The following is a 5,451-nucleotide window of genomic DNA, read 5'->3' on the forward strand; positions in this document are numbered from 1 at the left end:
CTTGGCTGCATCAGCCGGCTAGCGCTCGTGTGCACGTCGAATGCTGCGTGCAACATGTGCACAGAGGTATCTCTGGAGAGGAGCCCGATGTCCCCCAGCTTCCCGCACTGCTGCGAGGCCTAACAGTATCGTCTCTCAAGGGGGAAACGAGCGCCGGAAAGAACAATCGCCGCGTCTCTCTGGCATATCCAGTGCGTGGGATCCAAGACCGTTGTTTACCTTGTTCGCCGAGAGGCCCGTCGCTATTGGTATAGTGTCTTTGTGGCTCATTCCCTTTCTCTTTTGTTGTTTACGGATGTCAAGCTAGGATAACGGGGGGCACCGCGTAAGTGATAAGAATTTTACTATAAACGCGTGCGTGGAAGGGGGCGATGGCGGTGTGCACGAGGCGAGTGGGAAGAGAGCCCCCGACGGTAGAGAGTGCGGATACTCTTACAGGAGAGAGAGAGAGAGAGTTCTGGTATTTTGCATTTAGTTTCTGTTGTTAACAGAACCATGGGTTCGAGGCTGAGCCCAACACACGGGGTAGTTCGCACCTTGCATTCAATTTTTCATCGGAGTTAATTGATGCTTGAGGCGGGCCACTGAAAATCACAGCCCCCTTTTCTGCGTTAAGGATTTAAAAACGCCAGTCAACGAAGGAGAGTTCAGTCCAGTATAAGCTGCTGCTCCATGCATCGCATGCAACGCGGATCTACTGAGGCTCTAACCAGTTAGGTCGTTGAGTAAAAATAGCTCAAGGTTTGTTCGTTTTGTAAATTTACTTCAGCTTCTTCCAGGTTCACTCTCAGAGTATATATATGCTGTAAAATATGCTCTGCTGACTTCGTCGACAGGCACATCTCCTGGTCTTTTTCCACGCCGAACTACGTGATTGGAAGGGTTTAAAACTCTTTCTCAGAGAAACAAACATTCAAATTCTACGAACGCTCTGTCGTCTCGGTGATAAAAAAATCATAAATGCATCGATGACGCCAAGAAGGCTTCTTGCAGGATTTACAACGGGCGCTGACCGCCAACTGCAAATAAAAATGCTCTAGGTTGTAAAGAGATCACGCAGCGCTGCCACTTTCAAAGCAGAAGCTGTCCTAAAATCGTCTATCCTTAAATACACATATAAACTATTTTTATGTTATACAAATTGTTAATCACGAACCTGTATCTTTACCTGACTGTCTTCCATATTATCTATCAAGACCAGTGCCGTTCCTTACCAACAAATTGCAAACGCATTCATATTTCCTTCGTTGCGTCTAAACGCTAGGGCTTAGGATAAAGTAGCTGCTCCTGCAATTATATCTGAATGTATATTTCCACACTCGATAATTTTTCATGTTTATCTCACGCCTGACACGGGTCATCTTGGCTACATTTACATTTTTCAATTGCGCATTCCAAGGCCTCTGATATATCTGGCAACAATCGGGAGCTCTCTCTGGAATTTTCAGAGAATGGTTCTTTGTGGTTTCCTTTTTTTCATTCAGCGCACAGCTCATGGGATTGCTTTTTTTACGAAACGAAGTACTCTAGTCGACACTCTCTCTTGTTGTTTCTGCGTTGAAACGTTTTTATTTCAGCCTTCTGGTTTCCTTCATGCTACATGTTTTGTTTCCATTCATTTTCTTTGAATGTGGGTCTGCGCTCGCAGGCACATAAATACCTTATGGTTTATGTCTTATGGGGTTTTAACGTCCCAAAATGATTCAGGGTAGGGGGGCGCCGTAGTGAAGGGTTCCGGAAATTTCGACCGCCTGGGCTTCTTTAACGTGCACTGACACCTCACAATAGCTGCGCACCTGTTTTTATCGATTTGCCAAGCAAAGTATAAGTGGAGTACCGGTAAAAAGAATAGCTCTCGAGACAAAGCCCGCAAATACAGCCAAGGTGGACCTGTACTCGGCATGTGGCAGATAAGAGGTGTGCTCATAAGAAACCGAACTTTTCCTATAACATCTTTATTGCTTCTTTTACAACATTTTAAGCACCCCCCCCCCCCCCCCCCGCCTTCTGGAAACACACCGTTCGGATCGCTTCTTACGTTTTTGGAGTTTCCTAGAGTGGGGGAGTAAACATTAATGATTTTGTAGTTAATGAACATGACTAATGAGAGTCTTTTTGATGCTCGGTACGCCTATTTCAGGTCTCCACTGACATCAGCAGGCCTTTTGGCTGTTCTAATCAGAAGGATGTGGTCCTTTAGGTCTGAGCTGGTCACCAGTGCCTCCCATCCATCTCAGATTGGATTGGTTATGTGAAGCTCTTTGTTTTGCGACCTACACTTCAACTTTAAGGGGTACGAATTTGGTGTTGACCCACACCACTGGCTTACGGCCCTAAAAGCTATGGGGTGTATATTGAGCAGTTTAATTTGACGGCGGTGCCTGGCTGCAGCCTATGCACATCGGCGGCACTGTTTAGTTATATCCGGTGAGGTGGGTAGAACATATGATTTACTGTGTAGTAATTTAACATCGTATAGTAGTAGGAATCGATGGGCGTTAGCTACTGTATACCGCGTATATGTTTAGGATCCGGTAGTTAGCGCATCCTCAGGCCCCTCTATCCGCATGTAGATTCTCTGTGATACCTTCGTGTCCCGGTCACCAGATTATCGTTTGGACAAATTCTGTCTGGTCTTCTCTCAGTTTGGTCAAGATGTACTTCTCGTTCTTGGCAACCCTTCCTCTTTGGAAATTCCTGCATGGTGCTTAGAAATCTGTAAGGAATGCTAGTTGTTTCCTATCTTTTCTATCCTCTTGAATATCGAGTGCGATGGCGACTTCTTGCGCTTCTGTGATGTAGCTGCAGGATATCGATACGTTGGAGGTTATTCTTTCTGTGTGGTCGTTAAGCGCTGCTACGGCTTTCTTAGCGTTGCCTGTGTAGAGTGCGGCGTCGGTTAATCGGGCAGCATTCAGGAATCTGAATTTCTTGCGATGTAGTGGGCCCTTGCCTGTCTCCTGCCGGAGTGGAGGTACGGGTTGTCTTTTGGTGACCGGGATTACCCGCTAAGAGTTTATGATGGTGGGAGATAACTATTTTTTTTTGTAAACTTGAAGTAGGGCGTTGTAACCGAGTTTCTCGAGTACTTTCCTGCCTCTGCGGGTATTTAGAGGAGCAATTTTTTCAGTGAGATGAGTTGAGCTTCCGTTAGTTTTTTAAAGGAAGACCACAATACGGGGATCAGAAGTTTCTCATTGGAAGTGTTCTTTGTTAGGAATAGTGCGGTTTTGTATGATAATTTAATGACTGCACCTGTTTTTTCGTTTGCTTTAGTTAGGTTGCATTAGGGCAGGCTGACATTTTAGGCTGTGAGACTTTAGGTGTGACATTTTAGGTTGCGTTTAGGTTGCAGTAGGGCTGGCTCACATTTTAGGCCTTGACATTTTAGGCTGTGACATTTTAGGTATGACATTTTAGGTTGCAGTTAGGTTGCAGTAGGGTAGGCTGTATGTTCCCGCTGCTAGATGCAAGGTCCTCATTAGGCGGAGTGTTTTTCCCTCCTTCATTACCCTTCTGGCTTTTACTCGCGCTTTCATTCGGGCGAATTGTTAGGCCCTTTTTTTGAGGAGGATGATGACATGTTGACTTCTTGATTAGATTGGAGCCACAACCCTACAATCCGCACACTCATTTTGTCGGGTGTGATGCCTCAATCGAATTTGACCTCTATGCGGATGGTAGAGGTCGTGGGTACCGCTTGCTTTCCTTTCCCTTTGTATACTCGCATGATTTAAGATTTGCTGAGTGAGTACTGGAGTTCTTTATGACGTGCGTATTATTCTATTGTAGTGGTTGATGTTTGGAGTGGTTCTAGTTGGCTTACCATATCGCCGTATAATCCGCCAAAAAACACATACTTTGGAAGTTCCGAGTTTTTTTTCAAGGCCGATCGTTTCGGTATTGAGGGAAGTAGGTTGTGCTTTGCAGCTCTCTGAGCTTTAACATTACTTTCCTTTGGCTCAGAAAGTTTTGTACCTAATTGTATGTTCTCTCTCCGAAGTTGTTGTTCCCTAGTTTTATCAAGATGCCTTGGTGGCTTAAGCTCTCAAAAGCCGCTTTGATATGTATGGTTTGGGCAAAGTGTTCGCCTGCATTTGCGATGTTAATGACCGCCTTTTTTTAACTGGAGGAGGATGCCTTGGTTCGAGACCTTTGCTCGGCAACTCTATATGGTATCCGGCATCTGCCCACTTTTGCCCAGGTATTGTTGCAGTCTGATGCTTACTACTCTCTCAAATATCTTTCCTAAGCAAGATGTTAGCGAGATGGGTCTTAAGTTATCTGTTGCCAGTTTCTTCCTCGGTTTGGGTAACATGACTATTCTGGCATGCATCCATTGTCTAGGGACGATACCTTTGGCCCAGTGGTCCTTTATCGTTTATCCAGTGAACCTTTGGTCCAGTGGTCCAGTGGCCCTTTAGAACGGCTGCGGCTGCGTCGCTCATATTTCTGATGACGGCATTAGTGATACGATCCATCCAAGCTGCTGTGTTATGTGTCGAGCTTGCTTTAGCCGCTCTGATTTCTTCAACCATTACGGGCTTGACCAACTCTTGGTTTGGGGTTCTCTGCTAATTTCCTTCACATTGAGGTATAGGGATAAATTCCCCATAAAATTAGAGATAAAGAGGCTTAATGGTGGCTTCGTTTGTGCCTGGGAAGGTGTCCGTATCCTTTCCAGTGACTTATGGCCTTTGGCTTTTGTTTTGTGTGGGCCTTCAGTTGCCCTGAGGTTTCGCCACGTTTTGGCTGTACCCGTCATCCTGTCCACGGAGTCGCTCAGGATGTCTCCCAGTTTGTTGCCGCTAATTTGTTCGCGTACTCCTAGGCCACAACAGGCTCCAAGAATACAAAGGAGAATATCAAGGAGAGGATAATCCACACTTAGACAGGCCGATAAGAAATGAAGAAATCTACGCAGCAGTTAGAGCGATAACCAAGAATACGGCAGCGGGAGCAGACAAGATCAAGACTTCGCTCATCCGCAATCTAAGCGATGAAGCAATAGCCCAGCTTACCGAATACCTAAATGAACTATGGGCCACAGGCACCGTCCCCAAAGACTGGAAGCACGCGGAAATGGTCATGATACCAAAACCAGGAAAAAAGCTTCTGATAGAGAACTTAAGACCCATCTCGTTAACATCATGTCTAGGCAAACTCTACGAAAGAGTCATCACGAAAAGAATACAGCAACACCTTGAAGACGAGGAACAATGCCCCCAAAGTTTGTTCGGCTTCAGAGCAAACTTGTCAACCCAAGACATCCTCCTACAAATCAAAGAGGAAATAATAGACACAATTCTCAAAACAGGAGAAAACATCGTAATGGCCCTGGACATCAAGGGTGCTTTTGAAAATGTCAGTCATGAAGCAATCATGGAAGGAATCAACAATACCAGGCATGGGAGAAGAATCCACAACTATGTAAGGGCCTTCCTGCGAAAC

This window comes from Amblyomma americanum, chromosome 8, assembly GCF_052857255.1.
Source record: "Amblyomma americanum isolate KBUSLIRL-KWMA chromosome 8, ASM5285725v1, whole genome shotgun sequence".
Lineage (NCBI taxonomy): Eukaryota > Metazoa > Arthropoda > Arachnida > Ixodida > Ixodidae > Amblyomma > Amblyomma americanum.